Genomic DNA, 18,580 nt, shown 5'->3' with positions numbered 1-18,580 from the left:
AACCAGATTCAATGGGGTGGAGAAAAGGACACAACCTCTTAATGGGGTGTGACAAGATTACATTGAAGATGCACGTGAGATGGAGCATGTTTTTGCAGCCATCTTTGGGAAATATAACCCACAAGGTAATTAATATATGTTTGATAAATCAGTGCCCAAGGGACCTTGTCATAAAAATCGATTAATCCTCTAGAAATGTTCAATGCCTCTCACTGTGGTAAGGTTTACGCCAGTGTAAGCTTATTTTTGTCGTCTCTGACACAAAGATGGAATCTCCGAGGAAGAGAAGGTAAACCAAGCCTACTGTCCTTCATCTGGATCTTTTGATCACATTTATCTTACCTCATCATCTACGGGATCACAACTGAGAGTAAGTTCCACTTCCTATTGTGAGTGACCACACGCACACTATGTAAGTACCACTACAAGGCACTTACCCTTGTAGAACTTATTTCCCCAAAAAGTGGCTTTAGGAAAACTTATGGATAATAGATGCTCACCGGGTTAAAGAAAAATAGAAGTGTTAGAGATACATCCCTAGCCTTTGAGGCTGCCAGCACGTAGAGCAAGGTTTTTCAAACTGTAAGTTGTGATCCTATTAGTGAATCATGAAATCAGTTTAGTGGGTTGGGGTTAGCGGTTAAAAATAAAAGAGGAATGGAACAGAATACAAAGTATCAGTTACACATAACATATACATACATATACGTACAGAGACATGAGTATGTATACGTGTGTTGTGTGTGTGTGTGTGTGAGTTTTGGATTAAAGTGCAAACTCTATGTCTAACCATGAGCCACACTCAAAAATGTTTTTACAGCCACTAAAATAGAGTATCTGTGTCCTCTCGTGAACCCTCTCTTGGTGCCACTTTCAAAGGCAAAACACGAGACTAGAGGGACCATTGGTTTGATCCAGCATGGCATTTCTGATGTTCTTATGAAAAATATTTTGTTTGGGGCCCAGAATGACAAATAGCTTGCAGTCCAATAGAAACATCATTTTCTAAGAGAAGAAATTGCTTTACAGACAGTGTACAGCAAAATAAAATATCTCACCTCTATAGCTTGTGCCCTCTATCGCCTGTAAAGAGTTTTTATAGAACTTTTTTTCTTTCCCTCTTTTCAAACTTACGTTTGCTTGAATAGATTTCCCAAGAGCTTAATTCTTCATCTATCCAATGTTTCTGACCCTTGACAGGCTACAAGACACGGTCCAGGTCAGATGCTGAAGTACTGAGAAATGCCTGGTAGTGCAGGGCCGCTGCCTCTGCCTGCACAGGGAAGCTTTCTGCACCGTCGTCAGCACAGGCATTGGGGGCTCGACAGAGAGATGTTTTTTCAGACTCTGATCTTTCACATGCCACTCAGTCTCTTTCCCTGCGACAAAATATTTCACCAGTCCTGTCTCGTCTGCACCTGTAAAAGCACAGTGGTTTATTCTAGCGTCTGTTTTTGACTTTCCAAATCAAGCCCCTTTAAGGTTATAATCTGTTAAGGACTGTAAACATAGTTCACAAAGTGCTTTTCAAATATGTTCTTTCACTTAATAATTCACTTAATATTCAGAACAAACTTAAATGCTGGTTATCACAAATATTTTCATTTTAAAGTTGGAGAAGTTGAGGTTCAGAGAGGTTAAATTGCCTGTTCAAGGTCATACACATATATTCTGCAGCAGGCCCAAGGTTTAACTTTTGACTCCAAATCCCACACCATGCTGCCCTCAGCCAGAGCAATATGGGCCTGAACTAGCTCCCTGGACTCGTGCAATTGTTTTGATTTTATTTTAAGTTTCTTACCTAAGGATGCCCTCAGGGCAACTATCCATTTACTGGTCCAGCTCTCAAAATCAGGAGACAGTTCAAATTTTGCCCTACTTCTAAAACTCAGTGTCACTGCAACAAAATAAAAGTGATGTAAGGGAAAGTGCCCAACGATGGCTGAGAGGTGTTTAACATGGGCACCTTGTCTGTCTTGGGCTTGTCAGATTTCCGCACCTCTGCTTGGCTCTTGGTTTAGGTATGTGGCTCTTGAGCTCAAAGCATTGGTATGTGATTTTAAAAAGGAGACATTTTATGACACTTCTAGGTTGTTCTTTGAGAGATACATTCTTTAAGGGTCTGTAATACGTGAAGAAGAGGTAGAGACTTTGGTTAGGCATTTTTTGTGTTGATTTTTCTGTGCTATTGGGTGAATTATATCTCATTAGCTAAATAACTTAAGCATAACTATAATGTAACAAGCTAATTACTATACACTGCATTCCAGTATTAACTTCTCTTTCTTTTTTTGAGGAAGATTAGCCCTGAGCTAACTGCTGCCAATCCTCCTCTTTTCGCTGAGGAAGACTAGCCCTGAGTCAACATCCATGCCCATCTTCCTCTACCTTACACGTGGGATGCCTATCACAGCATGGCGTGCCAAGCGGTGCTGTGTCCGCACTCGGGATCTGAACCAGCGAACCCCGGGCAGCCAAAGCGGAAAGTGCGCACTTAACTGCTGTGCCACCGGTCTGGCCCTTAACTTCCCTTTCTTAATGGAATATTGGTGAAACTCTCATCTCCATGTGACCCAGGGAAATGTCTCTGTTCTCTCTTTTTACATACTTCTTTCTTGCTCTTTTTATTGTGTGTGTGTCTTATATCAGTGCACATCACATTAGTATCCAGGTAAAAATAGGAATATCTTTATATTAGCAGATACCCTAATTGCAGATATAATTCACATGTCACAGGCCTGAATAGTGTGAGTCTGTAAAATAACGACACAATTACATTGAAATCCAAATTGCTGTAGAGAGTTCCCACCTGCTGAAGTTCAGAAAGCCTAGTCTTTTCGCCACATTGTTCTTCCCAGAGTCTCCTCCACAAACCAGCCTAGCGTGTGCTTTCTATCTCAGCCAGCCTCTGGGTCCTCACTGCCGCTGAGCTTCTGCCTGTCATCACTCGCTTTCTTAAGTCTGACTTCCTTTAGGTTCACCTGCTCCTTTTGTACCACAATCTCCAGGCTAGGGGACGTTGCCAGGAGCTCTGTTCTGGCCTCCAGAGGTGAAATGGCTTTCTCCTGAGTTACTTCTTCTAAAGCATGGCCAGGTCTTCCAACTATTGTAAAAAGAGACGACTCCTAAAGACCATATGCCCAAGTCAGATTTCAGAGATCCTTGGTGGGCACATTCCTTACCTAGCACCCAAATGTTCATCACATGACAGGAACAAGCTCTCACAACCCCCATTGTCCACCAATTACTAAACGTCTCTGGGGTTCTCTATACTTTAGAATCCAAATCCAGCAGAAATTCTCTGATCCAGAAAAAGAGCTGTTGCTGCCCCTAAGAAAAATGGTTAATGTTTGCTTTACATCTGTGTAAATCAAATGGGCTTTGCAAACAAAGAGACTAGAACAAAGAGACTCTTTGCCCTAAAGGCAAACCCCAGAAGCACAAATCACATATCTTTTAAAATAGACTGTCTTTGCTGGATACCCCATTAAGCAGAGAATTCCACATCTTGCCATTTGCCATTGCCTAGAAGTTCAAAATCTTCACAATTTTTTAGGCAGTTGTTTGTATGTTTGTGACTGTTATAAGTTGAGTATTTAGAAGTTGGGAGTACCAATTTCCCTAAAATTTGGGAAATGGAGAAAGAACATGTGTGCCTATAAGCTCATTAGTACTGATCTTCAACCATTTACATTTTTGAAAGCTTCTTTTAAGCTTCCACTTGATTTTTTTACTCACCTCCTACCCCATGCACACAGCCTCCCCATCCCACAGTAGGGTGTAGAACCTGTTGTCCTCCTATAGTCAAAGGTACATCATTCCTATTCTATTGTCTCTTCCTCCAAAAGTCTGGAGCCTGAAGATGAGTTGGGGAAGTGATTTTCCAGTGCCCCTGCCTGGCCCAAGTTCTGCCGTAGGCTGGAAGTCCATCAGCAATCCAGTGATCTTGCTGGATAACAACTGAATTACCAATTCATTTCTGTCAACCTTGTTCCTCGCTCAGGGCACACCAATTGGAAGGAGTTCAAATTGTCTTGCCTAACATTGATTGTGAAGGACAGCTGTCTCTGTAAATTCCAAGATCCTTTCTTACCAGCTGAGTTGGAATCCTGGGCCAAACTCCCATGCACTTATACCAGCTAGTGTCAATTTGCTGACAGCTGACATTTCCCACTGCCAATCAGTCATAGAAACATCACCTATTTGGTTAAGAGGAAGTAGATTTTGCGAGAGGAGGGTGAATAGGCATGGACAAATGAGGGAAAAAATGTGACCCTAAAACTGTAAATAAACACACTAATTAGAAATGCCTGAACACCTAAGAGCCAGGCTTTTTGGATTATATTTTCAATATGTCTGTTTTATGCATATGTTTCTCTCTCTCTCTCTCTCTCACACACACACACATGCACAGAGCTAAACATAAATAATAAAAAGTCAAGTCATCACATAAGGCCACTAAACCCACCTTTCTAGCTTACAGAGCAAACTCAATATTATCATAATATCCTTCCTCACTTAGCTGGCATCCATCATGATTTCCATTAGACGTGTGGCCTTTTGTGAGACTTACTAGTATGCATGAGGATTTGGTTGGGTAGATTAGAATTTACAAGAGTTTAGTCAGTTCCACTGTCCTTCCCTCCTTTCCTACCTTCCTCTCTCCTTCCTTTCTTCTTCTTCTTCTTCTTTTTTTTTTTCCCGCTGAGAAAGTTTCACCTTGAGCTAATATCTGTGCCCATCTTCCTCTATTTTGTATGTGGGTCACTGCCACAGCATGGCCACTGATCAGTGGTGTCGGTCCACACCCGGGAACCAAACCCATGCCGCCAAAGTGGAGTGTGCAAACTTAACCACTAGGCCATGGGGCCAGCCCCCTTTCTTCTTTTAAAAAAGTTATTGAATGTCGATTACACATACAGTGCTATCTAAGTTTTCTGAAGGATTGCAAAAAGCAGAGATGAAGGTCTTTGTTCTTAAGGATGTTGTAGCCTGGCAAAGTAAAACAAATGCACAGGGAATGTTAACTATTATGTAATAATAATAATACAATTTATGTCACAAGTTGGAGTAGGAACCACTAAATGCCAAAGGGGCAATACAGACTAGGTGTGTTCAAAGGAGGGAGAGAGTGTGAGCTCAGGGAATGTATCACAGAAGTGGTAGGACTGTAACAGAGCTTTTATGAAAATGTAGGCTTGGAATAAATGGAAATAAGGTAGAGGAATGCATTGCAGGTAGAAAGCAGAGTGTCTGCAAAGCTTCTTCCCAGTGGGGTTGATCTGCCTGTGACCTCCTCAGAGCAGAGGCTATGCCTATTGCCACGGAAGGTCCAGCAAAGGGTCTGGAGCCTGAGCACGTGCTGGCCGAATGCTGAGCGCAAGGGTGAGGTTCCAAACAAAGCCACAAGGGCATCCGCAATCAGCTCCTATACCTGAGGCTGTATACTGTCATATGGAAGATTTAGGGCACAAAGTGCTTTATTTGTTCTGCTTTTGCTTTGCTTTTTAAGTCTATGACAGCCACTATAGACAGAGGTTATTGGCCACTGTATGGGAAGAGAATTATTTTAGGGAGAGATGGTTGATGAAGACAGGAATGTTGACTAGTCCTACCTTACTCGATTACAGCCCCCAAACAAGAAGCCACCTTATGGCCCTGTGCTCTCCAGTTCTTCCTTCAAAGTACATCTTGGCAGTCTGAGGGCTCATAAGCTTTTCAATAATAACATCCTAACGTTCTCTTTTTAAAGTGCTTTTCATGAACTTGGAAATAATATCTCTTTTATTACAATCAAGGGACCATAAATCGGGACAAGATGATTTCTTCAATTCTAGCGCAATACCACAACCAATGAGTATGAGTGGAAATGGCCCCAAACCCACATCTGTCCAAGTTTACAACTTTTGAGGGAAAAAAATAATCTTAAGAAACCACCTTTCAAAATGTTCTATTTCATATAAGATTATGGTAGCTGCATAGGAAATCAAACAATGATATTCTCTATCTCTGAGACTTTTTTGTTCTTTGTGGTGAACTTGGTTCAATTTAGAGGGAAGAACTGTATTTCATCTTCCTGCTTGGAAATAGTAACACATAATCTGATTGGTTCAGCTATCAATAGTTTTACATTTCTTCCTCAACAGTATAGTTACACATATGCCCCAAAGTTTGAGATCGAATTACTAATTTGCCAGATTTATTGGGTTATTTTTTTATTACACTCTTCAGGGGCAAAGGTAGAAAAAAATCCAATTTCTGATGTAGCTTTAAGCTTGCGAATACTGGTGGGAACTAATAGAAATGCAGCCATAAATTCAAAATGCACGAAAGTGCTGGATTGGGGCTAGGAGGGGAAGGGAGATTTGTTCCCGTCACTTAGACTTCGAAAGTGGCATCCATGTTTCCTAATGATACTAAGATATAACAGGCAGCTACAGAAGTGCACAAATGTCAGGGAATTTTAGGACTCATTCTATTCATTTTCTTGGGTCTGCAACAATTATTAGGTGAGCTTGACCTTATGTTCTTTAACCATGAAGCTTCAGGGCCCAGAGTGCCCAGGGGGTGTACCTACCCCTAATAAAATTTGGATCAAGTGGCTGCTAAGGTCTTCCCAGCTCACAATCTTGGTCAGCTCTCCCAAGCTGATAGCGGCTGTGATGGTGACTGTGGGTTGAAAAGGTGAGTCATCCTTCTCAGAGGGCTCACAACATGGCTTGTTTGTTTTTGTGTCTGCAGTGTCTAGAACTGTGCCTGAGACAAGGAGGCCCACAGCCTGTGTCTGTTGAACTGAGTGTGTCTTTTAAAGAATGGTATGGGCTGCTGCTATGACTTCTATGAATTTGTCAAATAGTCATACACCAAATGAATCACCAGAGAAAATACAAGTACTATCTAACTTCTTTTCTTCTCCAACTTGGCTGGAAGTAGAAAGAAGAGAGGATTCTTTCTTTGTTTCCTCTACCAGAGCTCTATACGAGTCCTGATGAAGCGCAGAATCCTCAAAAACTTCATTGCCTTTCTAAAGTGTTTTTTTCAATGGCCTTTTCTAACCCAGATCCTCAATCCACTCACAGAAATCATGCCCTTGGCCATCTTAAAAAATCCTAGACTGACATCAACAAAGTTGAGTTTACAACATTCATGCCCAGAACACTGAAATGTAAGTGAGTGGAAAAAATATCCCATACTGTGGCAATTCCCACAAAGCTCCATTCTCTCGCATTCCTGTGCTTTGCACAAGCTGTGCTTAGAACCCTAGAGTCTGCTGGTTACTGCCTACTAGTTCCATAGCATTCAGCCTAGGGATCATGTCATCTGGGAACTTTCTTTACTTTCCACTCTGGGGTAGAATCCTTCTATCATACTCCCATAAATGTCTGTGTGTTCACCAACTCTGGTACTTGCTTTTTTGTCTTTGGCTGCTGACTTCAGTTTCTCCCCACCCCCAACACACACATATACACATACATGTACACACATACTGAATCATGAGCTTCTTAAAGATAGGCCATACATGAGTTTTATTCATCTCTATTGTCTCTTTACCAACCACAATGTCTGGCAGATATTAGGGATAAAATACATGTTTTTGAATAAATGAGTGAGGTTGTTCCAAAGAAATTATCCAATATGATTTGGCAAATGAACACACAGTAGAAGGAAATGAAGAGTAGAAAGACTATTTCAGGTATTTCTTGGACTGATCTAATTTGTCAAAAATAGGCTAAAGTCCTGGGTCAAGGATCGTGGGCCTGGGCTCTCCACTCACTAGGATGATGACCATGATGCTTTCCCTCTTTCCACAAACTAAGAAGAATGGAATGGTTCTCATCATTTTCCTGAGCATAGAGACAAACATCTGATCATCTCCTCTTCAGATTATTCTTTGCGCAAAATACTCAAGAACCAGGACTCTCATGACCAGACTCACAGTAAAGCAGAAAGGCAGCTTCTTGCGCCCTCAATCTCCCTCTACCAGCTTGAGTCTATGGCTGCACTAGGTCTGTCCAGATGAAATGACTGTCACTTAGGGGAAAAGAAGGTATAGCAAAACTCACAGGCCAAAAATCTTTTACAGACCTGAGGGAAAAGATAATACTGTTTCCACAAGCTGTATTAACACTTACTGAGTGGCTCTTGTCCAGACTTGAGCTAAAGTGCTAGTCTATTATTTGTGTGAGGTTGTATGGATGATCAATGTTAAAAGGATTTATGACCTGGTTCCTTCTCTCCTGGGGCCCAGAGCTTACAATATGGCCAAAGACAGAGAAACTACAAAGTCATATCTGTTGACTTATTTATTGAAAAGTAAATAAAATCAGGTGTCATAAATGTATATTTAGTAAATTATTGTGAGTGGTCCAGAGGAAAAAGGTGAGTAGCGACTGAAGTTATTAGGAATTGAGAGGTGAGCTTGTTACACTCTTCATGTCCCAAGGACACTTCCAGGCCTCCAGGCCCCTTTTGGCTCCTGCTACTAGGCGCTCTCCTCTATGCCTCCAGGCTTGTCTTGAAATTCATCAAATGGTCTGGAACTGGGCTCACAGCTGCTCTCTTGCCCCACTGCCTGCCGTGTTTTTGGATCATTTCATGTGGACAACTATCTCAAAAACTTGGATTCTTGGTTTCTTAATCTACTCAATTTTAGTGACATCCTTACTCAGATCTATCTAGATCCTGATGTCACCAGAACTGTTCCCACTCTAAAATCCTAAATCCAAGGTATTAATCACCTAGAGACAGAGAGGAGTACAGATGGGGAAGAGAAGAGGGCAGGGGTGGAGCTCTGGGATGCCATAGCATTTAGACATCAAGTAGAGAAGAAGGAGTTAGCAAAGGACAGTGAGATAGGAAGAAAATCAGAAAGACATGGTATCACAGGAAAACAAAACATGTCTTTTGGAGACAAAGTGGGCTCAGCTGTGTCAAATGCTGTTGAGAGGTTGATTAAGATGATGAGAGAAAAGTGGCTAGGGGACATGGCAGTATTAATATCATTGGTAACATTGGTAAGTGCAAGTTAGACTCTGGGAGTGGCATCCTGAACAACACAAGGCTTGGAGTAAGCATGCCCAGGAAGGTGGGACAGCAGTAAGTGAGCTGGCTTACACTCCATCGGGAATGTGATTTTTGACAAATGGGAATAATTAATCAACTAGGGAGCAGACTTCAGGAGATTACAGTGAAGTCTTTAGCTAATATTGGGGGAAATTAAGTAGCCTAAGGAGAGCAGGGGAACCAAAACAAGTATTCGTTGGGTAGAGATGGGCAGATAGACAGGCAGAATGAAATAGGAGCACAAGCAGGGGCTAGAACTGGAGCTAAATAGTTCCTGAGCATGTGCTGGGGATTGCTCATTAAATATAAGAGGAGCTGAGAGTGGGATCAGAGAAGGAATTTCAGGGAGAGAAAGGAATGTATGTAGTGAAGAAAGATTTGGGGCTGCTGAGGAACCCAATGAGTCAAAACTAGACACCGAAAGGGTTTTGTCACAGGCAGAGCAAACAGATGAAATGCATATAATCTCTTTAGCTGAGCACAGCCCTACCTGTGTTGAGACTTTCAGTGTAATGTAGGGGGATAAGGGGGATTGGTTAAAGAATGCTGCCTAAATAGACCAGGAGAATTGCATTCTTCCTAATTAAAATTGCACCCTCAAGTGCAATGTTGCTTTGGGCCAACTAACAAATTCTCTGAGCCCCAATGTACTCATCTGTAAATTGGGGGTTCATTTACCCAGTGAGTCATAGGAAACCATTTACTTCCCCATCTTTCCACTGACCTGCCTAAAGGATGATAATTACCAAGCTGACCAAACACAGAACAAAGTTTGTTTCCAATGAGGCATACATACATTGAAATGGAGCTATGCACCCAGCAGAAGGAAGCTTGAAATAGAAATATCCAGAAAAGATGTGCTGCTGAGACTCCATCTTTAGCCTCATGCATTATGCCTTTGTTTTAAAAGATACAGAAATCTAAGCAAGGAACTGGAACAATTTGCTCTGGGCTGGTGACAAATCCTGTAGGCTGGTAAGTGGCAAGAGGAGTTGTTATCTCATTGTCAGCTCTCTCCTGTCTCTCTTTTGATGTGTCAAGACAATTCAGAGGCTCTTTTTTAACCTATGTCATCATTTGTTCAAACATGAATTGAAGACCTACTACGTGGTGGGTATAGAAAAATAAATTTGGATGACATGGTCTCTGGCCTTGAGGAACTCACAGTCTGAGGAAGAGGACAGATACATATCACAGAGTTAAAACAGTTGTAGGCGCTATAACACATGAGTAGTGCATCTGGTGGGTGTCTCTCCAACCTCCATTCCACTTGCCCCGTATTGGGCAGTTTGGAGGATTGATCCCAGCCTCCAAAGTGGGCTTTGTCAATCCTACCCACATTCATGTCTTCATTGGATTCTTTTTCATTTAATATTTTGAGTATGTCACCCGTAACTCTGAAAGGACCTATAGACTGACATAGGTAGCAAACATTTTAAAGTACTTACCTTAAGCCACGGGTAATCCATAAGGCAGGTTATTGGGAGGCTTGTTAAGCACAGACTGCTGGCCTCTATCCCCAGAGCTTCTGATTCAGTAGGTCTGGGGTGAGGCCATGGAATTTACGTTTCTAACAAGTTTCCAGATGATACTAACTCTGCTGGTCTGAGGACCACACTTGGAGAACCGCTGCTCTAGTACTTGTTAGTATGTGGCAGAGCTAGGTTGTGAGCCCAAGTCTGTCTGCCTGTAATAACTGTGCCCTTTCTACTGCACTACACTTCCTCCTGCTACACAAATATTGTTCTCAAAGTTTCTTTTATGGAAGCTTAGCTTAAGAGGAACAACAAAAAGTCCCATGGAATGAGTTTGGCAAACACATATTCTCTTGCTTTTTCAAATAGAGTGACCATACAGCCCAAAATGCCTGAGATAGTTCATTTTCTATCTGCTAACCTGACATATGGTTATTAGTTCTCCCTATTCCTCTAATAAAGGTCCCAGGTTGGCTAATACATTATATAGCCATTCTACCTTTAGAGATTCACCACTCAACCACTCACATTTTGAACTTGAAGAACTTGAAAAGGTGATTGAAGTTTGTTTGTTTACCCCAGTGTTATCAAATTTACTTAAGCCTGGGACCTTTTTTTTTGAGGAAGATTAGCCCTGAGCTAACTATTGCCAATCCTCCTCGTTTTTCTGAGGCAGACTGGCCCTGAGCTAACATCCGTGCCCATCTTTCTCTACTTTATATGTGGGATGCCCGCCACATCATGGCTTGCCAAGCAGTGCCACGTCCGCACCGGGGAACTGAACCGGTGAACCCTGGGCCACCAAAGTGGAACATGAGAACTTAACCACTGCGCCACCAGGCCGGCCCCAACCTGGGACCTTCTTATCCTACTCAGGTAACACCTTTTAGCACTTTGGTGAGTGCTGACTTGCATGCATTTTCTCACGTTGTTATCTTTTTATGCACGTGTCCAACCAGAAAGTGGGCTCCTAAGTGTTACGTCTTACACTCTCTATCCTTCCACAGCACCTTGCTGGGTACCTGCCAAACTCTCAGTCAATGATTGTTCATTACTCAATTGATCTAGGCAAAGAAAACATATTCTCTGAGTAGAGATTTTACAGGGCAGGGCAAAATTTTAACGTTCACTCACATGCTCTAGAGACATGAACTGTGAGTAGAGCATTGTGTTGTGGGCGAAAACAGACCTAAGAAGGCATGAAATCCTTCAGCTCAACCCTGTTTGCCTGAGGTGAGATAGACAAGAGCCGCATCACACCAATGAACTTGTAATCATGAAACTCATCACCCTGGGAGCTCCCTCTCTTTGCAAAACAATGAGAAAGGAGTCTCAGCTTTAACAGCTGTGCCTATCCAGGGCCTATTGCTTTCTGAGTGGCTTTGCTACTTACCACCTGATTGTTTACTGATAGATGGAGAAAAAGGGCAAGAAAAGCTGTGGACTTAACGCACTTGGGGTTGGGGTGGAGTCTGTTCACTGACTTTGCTCCAAAAAATAAACTAAAATCTCATACTTAGCTATTGCTTTCTAGGTATCTAGTACTGTGCAGAATTGGTATACTCACACACACATACACATGCACACACCAAACTCATTCTCCTATTTATAAAAGTGGACTTTGAAAAGGTTTCTTAGGTTGTACACTCACAGGACACATGAGCCAATTACATTTGTAAAGAGAGAAACCTTTCCTTGTTCCTGGTCTACCTCCTAATACCCAACAGATAATCTCAAACAGCTGCGCAAATCCCACACGTAATTCTAGAACCAGTCCCAAATCCACATCCTCCGTGAAGATTTGTTTAACTAGCCACCTTTCTTTGGTTTACTTTTCTCAATCTCATAGCCACCTCATATGCCTTCTACTCTAGGATGTCTTCCTCCAACTTCCATCTGGACTAAGAACCCTCCTCTGTGGGATGAGGGCCTTCTGTGTTCAACTCTATTCTATTGCTTACCGCGTTATGTTGGAGTTATCTGTTTACTACAACTGTCTCCCAGTGAGTGCTGGATGCGGACAATATATTACTTATGTACCTAGCGCCACCAGGGTCTAGCACGCTGTCTGACACATAATTTCTTAGTGAGTATTTGTTGAACCCAAATGAGCTATCTATGGGGGTCTTATCTGTTGCTGCACCCCTAGAATTTAGGTGGTATCTTAACAGGGGCAAAATGGCCCCCAAAAAAGGGAGAATATTGGTTCTTGGAAGGTGGAAAATGATTTAGACATTAAAATCATCTGCAGCTTTCCAAAGGCCCGTTGTACATCAGCAGATAAACAGTCTATCTGTGGTATTAAATTTTCATGGGGGAGTGTGGTTAGGAAAAAAATGTCTAGAAAGTCCCTTTGGTGAGTGATCATTGAAAAAAAGGTTGAGAAATGCTGCCCTCGAATAGTATTTCTGGAAAAATGGTCAGAAGATCATGGCCCCAGAATAAGCTTGAGTGTTTGCTGAGATTCCGAAGACCTGCCTCCACTCCAGGTTCCCTGCTTCAATCCCTTGGAAGGGGACAGAGATTGGCACAAACCAAGTGCTGAATGAATATTTGCTCCCCTAATTTCCCATTTCCGGTACATCACAGGACGTGTTTTCTGTATAAATTCCCTTTTGTCAAGTAAGATTTGCATTCCCTCTGGCTCTCATATTCATTGCATTTGTTACTCAAGGAAAACTTTCACCGACCAGTGGAAAACAGTCTGCCATTTTCAAACTTTTCTACTGAGCCTTTCTCCTGGTAGCTCTGGGTCAAAGTAAAAGGAAAATAATTTTATCATTAATAAAAAGTTTGTTCTAACTTTTCAATGTTTTCATAGTTGCCAGTAGCTGGAAAAATAGCTTTCAAAAAGAGGAAACCCTTTTACACATAGGTCTGTACAAATACATGCAACAACATACACAGTGGGGAAATTCATGACGTTAGATGTTAGTCCTTTAGTGACCTTTTTCTAAATCCTCTTTTTTTTTTTTTTTTTCAGGATCCTCCCTATGCAAGGCACCCATTGTCTCCTGCGGCCTGGTGGAAAACATCCACAGCATAGGATGGATCATGCTTACTCAACTCTGGCTGGGATAAAATGGTTTTAGCTGGGATAAAGCCTCATTGTTAACTTCAGAATAGGTAGCATCTCAATTCTAGAATGAAGCTAAAATTCCTTTCTTTCTATCGTCAGCCACTATCCAGGTCACTTCTTCCAGAAGTCCCTGTCTGCCCCCTACCCACTTGACTTTGGTCCAAAGGTCCTCTAACTAGGCCACAGAATAGGCTTTCTGAAGGCACTGCAAAACCTGTGAGTCATAAGGAGCCACTGCCAACGGCCTCTTCAGAGGGTGTCAAGAAATTATGAGCTGTTTCTTTTCTATTTTTTATCCAATTATTAATATTCCTGCCAAGACCCAGCAATGCCTTCTTGCTTTTTCTCCCTTGGGTAATCTCTTTCATCTCCTTCTTTCCACTCTATTTTTTCCTTCTGCTGTATACCCTGCTCTATTTATTTCCTCCATTGCCATTCAGTGTCTGCTTTCCTTTGGGCAATTGTCCTGAATTATTTAATAGTTGTTCTATTATTTTTTCCTGTTCACTCCTTCCCCTTATTTTCTTCTCTTTTTTGGTTTTTCTAGGTTTCCTTCTGCTCTAGTATACAATTCATCCAGCAATCCTTTTCTTTCTAAACCATAAATCATGGTGGGCAAGATTGTGTGCGGACACCAGGCAGGAGAGATGTGGCACCAGGTGGGTGGGCAGGGGAGGAGCATGCATCAGTGACTTGCTTTTAGGAGGTAACAGATTTGATCATTTTTCAGGAAACACAGCAGGCAGCCTGTAATTAGCAATGAAGATTCATCCTTCCATCATTTTTGCTGGACTGTGCAGAACTTGGGTTCACTGTGTCTGCAGTTTTCAAACTTTTCTACTGAGCCTTTCTCCTGGTAGCTCTGGGTCAAAATAAAAGGAAACTAATTTTATCATTAATAAAAAGTTTGTTCTAACTTTTCAATGTTTTCATGGTTGCCAGTAGCTGGAAAAATAGCTTTCAAAAAGAGGAAACCCTTTTACACATAGGTCTGTACAAATACATGCAACAACATACACACTGGGGAAATTCATGACATTAGGTGTTAGTCCTTTAGTGACCTTTTTCTAAATCCTCCATTTTTTTTTTTTTTTTTCAGGAGCCTCCCTGTGGAAGGCACCCATTGTCTCCTGTGGCCCATTCTCTCCAATCTAGAGAAAGGGGCCTGTAGGATAAACTTGTTAGGTATATGGGGGAGACTCCTACCAGATTGCAATTAGAGGCACGGAGGAAGCATAAATCAAAAGAAGGAACCTCTATAAACATCTTAGTCTTCTGTCAAGCCAGTGCAGGAGACCCTTTTGGGATAATGACAGGCCATATTGATATTTCCTAAAGCTTTGCCGTTATTTTCCCCTACGTGCGCAGTAAACCGAGGGAGAGTCAGCCACACGCCTTGTGATGTCCTCTGTCAATTGCTGCTTAGACTGCTCTTTGGCCTAACTTTGTCTTAGGGTTGCTACCCAGTTGGATACTTGTAAATAAGTGCTTCCGAAAGCAAGCTTTGTGGAAGGGCATCCAGAGTTTACATTCTGTCTGTGGCCCTCTTTACTCAAGTATAAAACTAGTTATTCATGTTCATTCATTCATTCATTCAACCAATATTTTCTCAGTTCCTATATGCAAAGCAATAGGCAAGTTGCATCAAGTGATACAAAGATAAAATCTGGTCTTGTATCCCTGCATCCATGGTCAGGAAGAGAGAATAGACTTCAGTATCCCCTTGATTGTGATGCCTTTGGGACGCTGGAGCCATGTGGTGTTAATGGGTATTTGGGGGAAAATGGGTTCCAGGGTAAAATAAGTGGGAGTAAAATTGGGAAAAATAAAGTTAAACAACATTTCTGCACTGCAGGACTCTCAGTCTTTAGAATGCTAATAAATATTGGTGGTGGTAGGACTAGGTGAATATAGTTCTTCCAGATTCTATCTTGGGAAAGGCTGCCTAATTCAATGGTGAAAGTAGTTAAGTACTACAAGAGAGATACAGATAAAGTGGTTTGAGTGAGAAGAGGATTTATTTTTCAGCTGGGAAAATCAAGGAATTTGTAGAGGAGACTGTGTTTAAATTGAACCCTAAAGGATGGGTAGAATTTGGAATTGGGATTTGTGAGGACAAGTTGTTGAGAAGAACAGTACTTGAAAAAAGGCAAACAGGAAACTTAACACATGAAAGATTAGGAGAGGTGGACAGAAAAACACAGCTTGTTGAAGAGTTAACTGTTGGGGATAAAGGCTGGAAAGGTAGATTAAAATTCTGGAACATTTGACTCAAATGCAGGAGACTTTTTCCCCCCAGTGGAAATGATAAGCACTTCTCTTTTCTATCTGAAAATACTTTTCTGGAACAACTACCTACCAGGACAGAGTAGGAGAGAGCCCTAATAGCTTCAGTCCTTGAGCAAGTTGCCTCGCATCATACTGGTCCTCTATTTTCCATCTGAAAAAATGGGGATGACGATATTGACTCCTGGGGTTATTGTGGTCATTAAATGGATATTCCATGGAATGTGTTTAGTACAGCATCTGATATATAGTAATTATCCAATAAATATTAGTTATTTAGTTATCATTTTCTATGAAGAGTGAAAAGGATAAGCAAAGACTACAGGTTCTCAAAAATATAGAACACTGGTCAATTCCACCTGCTTTGACCAGCATCTGTTAATTCTTTCATTTTTAGATTTCCTGTGACCCAGAGTTCCATCTGTACTTTTACACTTTAAATATGGAAATGTGGTCACTTCAGGCCTCCTTTTCATTGACTTTGGAGATTTTACTTTTGGTACTGTCTGCCCTACCCTCAGTCCTCTGTGGGTTCATCCTAAGTGTCTAACAACTGGCTCTCTTAACACACACACACACAAGCTTATAAATTTATTGATATAAAGTATGTGTAGCACACAACATAAAAATATTAGTAAGATAAACAATACTTTTTATTATATATTCCATAAAGGCAACTAATTCTCATAGAATATCTTCGTTGATTTTTGCTGAATTCTTTTATCTATAGACAAACTATGGTTGCAATTGATGAACAAGTATAGTTCCAACATGAATAATGGTTGAAATTTTCTTTGCACTAAAGAGAAGGATGAAAGTAAAACAATGGAGATGTATGTCAGAAAATTATTCTTTCATCAAGGACATGAGAAACTTGATTGTTGAACTGATAATAGTTTTTGAATACTGGAAGAATATTTCTTCAACTTTTTGTGCTATTAACAATGTGTTAACTACAGAATGACGCACATAAATTTCATATGCATTATCACTATTTTCTTCATCACGTTAAATAGTCTAGACAAGCAACAAGACAAACCCTATCCTTAGTGCAGAATAGTGGTAGTGTATATACAAAAGGTACAGTGTCTTCTTTCTCAACTTGAGATCATAATTTTTGGAACAGTCACCCAACATGGAGGGCTAGCTATGTACCATATATCCAGCACTGTGCTGGACCTTCTGGAGGATTGAAAAGAAAATTAAATAACGCTTAACCCTTTGAAATTGGCTCTTGCCATACTCTATCTTTTGCTTGGGCAAATGGATTTACTAGTTGTAGCTCAAACATGTCAGACTTGAATTAAAGACATAGAACCATTGTCTCTCGCTTATTCACAGGCTGATCTAATGACTTGATCATTTAAGATGATGCCGAGGCAGGTGGACAATGAATTAGCTGAAGGTGGCATATTTTCTGAAGATGTTGGTACTGAAAAAACATTCTCATTGGTGAGATGCTGGCACAGCACTTTCTGCTGCTTTTCCCCCTGTAGCTTTTTGCATTGAGAAGGAAAAATATTCTGCTTCAATTTTTCCAGCATAGACCTGCCTCCACTAGTGCCATTTTAATTTGGTTCTAGAATACCTCTCAGTCCTTCCTGCTTTAATCTCATCATGGCACATTTCAATAACATTTCTCGGCTCATGTTTTTGCTACTTGCATCAGCAACTCTAAAATGAATGCAGTATTTTATAGAGTCACATGATTAAGCACTGGGAAAAACATTACAACTCCGGTCACTGTTTCAAGGGGTACTGTGACAGGCATTAAGTTTCTCAAACAATTTCATGCATAGAGATTTGATTCACTCACCAGCATTACAATTTTGCTTAATGATTAACTTGTATTCTCAATTTATGTCATCAAAATATAGCCTCTCCAGAAAATGTCAATGATAACCCACTATGATCCATTCTTAGGACATTCTTTAAACTCTTACATGTAAATGAGAAACATCTAAGTTTGAGGGCATCCTTTCTCCAATTGATACTTTTTATAAATGTGTGAGTATCACTCTTTCTATAACTTGTGAGTAACTGAGGCCAAAACGCAGGAATTTTTTTCAAAGCGATACTAAATGCATGGAAAATAAAATTGCTATATACCAACCACATCTTGCTGAGGTTAGAGTTAATTCTAGTTACTAAAAATGGAGCTGTGAACTGCAGTTGCCAATTGCACAGGTGTGGCTGTCCACAGCACATTTAAATTATGTAAAGATTAGTCCCCAGGTTCAAATATCTCTATATTTCCTCCCAGACTGCTCTTTGAAATGATGCAGCTGTGTATTGGGACCACTGCTCCTAAGTTGGCTGTCCTGCTGGGACATATTTACAGGCATATTCCCCATGCAGACTGTTGCCATTGCTTCCCCTGGAATCCACTGAGCTGATCTGTGTCTTTACTCCTTAGAACACACTTCTGGTTTTCAATTTAAGCTGGTTTTTTTTTTTTTTCTTTTCAGTCCATTGTTACAAAGGCTGTACTGCTACGTCATTCCAGACCAAGACACACTCACTATTTATGAAAGTGACAGCTTGCTGGTGCCCCTCACGTCTTTGGGGTCTTTTCTTTCCCCTCCCCCTACTTCATGCACAGGCAAATGTTGTCCCTCATCATAAAGGTTAATGGGGATGGAGAAATCCCAAGACCTCATACGCAGTGCAGTGATTT

The sequence above is a fragment of the Equus przewalskii genome, chromosome 14, assembly GCF_037783145.1.
Source record: "Equus przewalskii isolate Varuska chromosome 14, EquPr2, whole genome shotgun sequence".
NCBI classification, from domain to species: domain Eukaryota; kingdom Metazoa; phylum Chordata; class Mammalia; order Perissodactyla; family Equidae; genus Equus; species Equus przewalskii.
The sequence above is the reverse complement of the archived record's forward strand: the minus strand, read 5'-3'. Positions refer to the sequence as shown.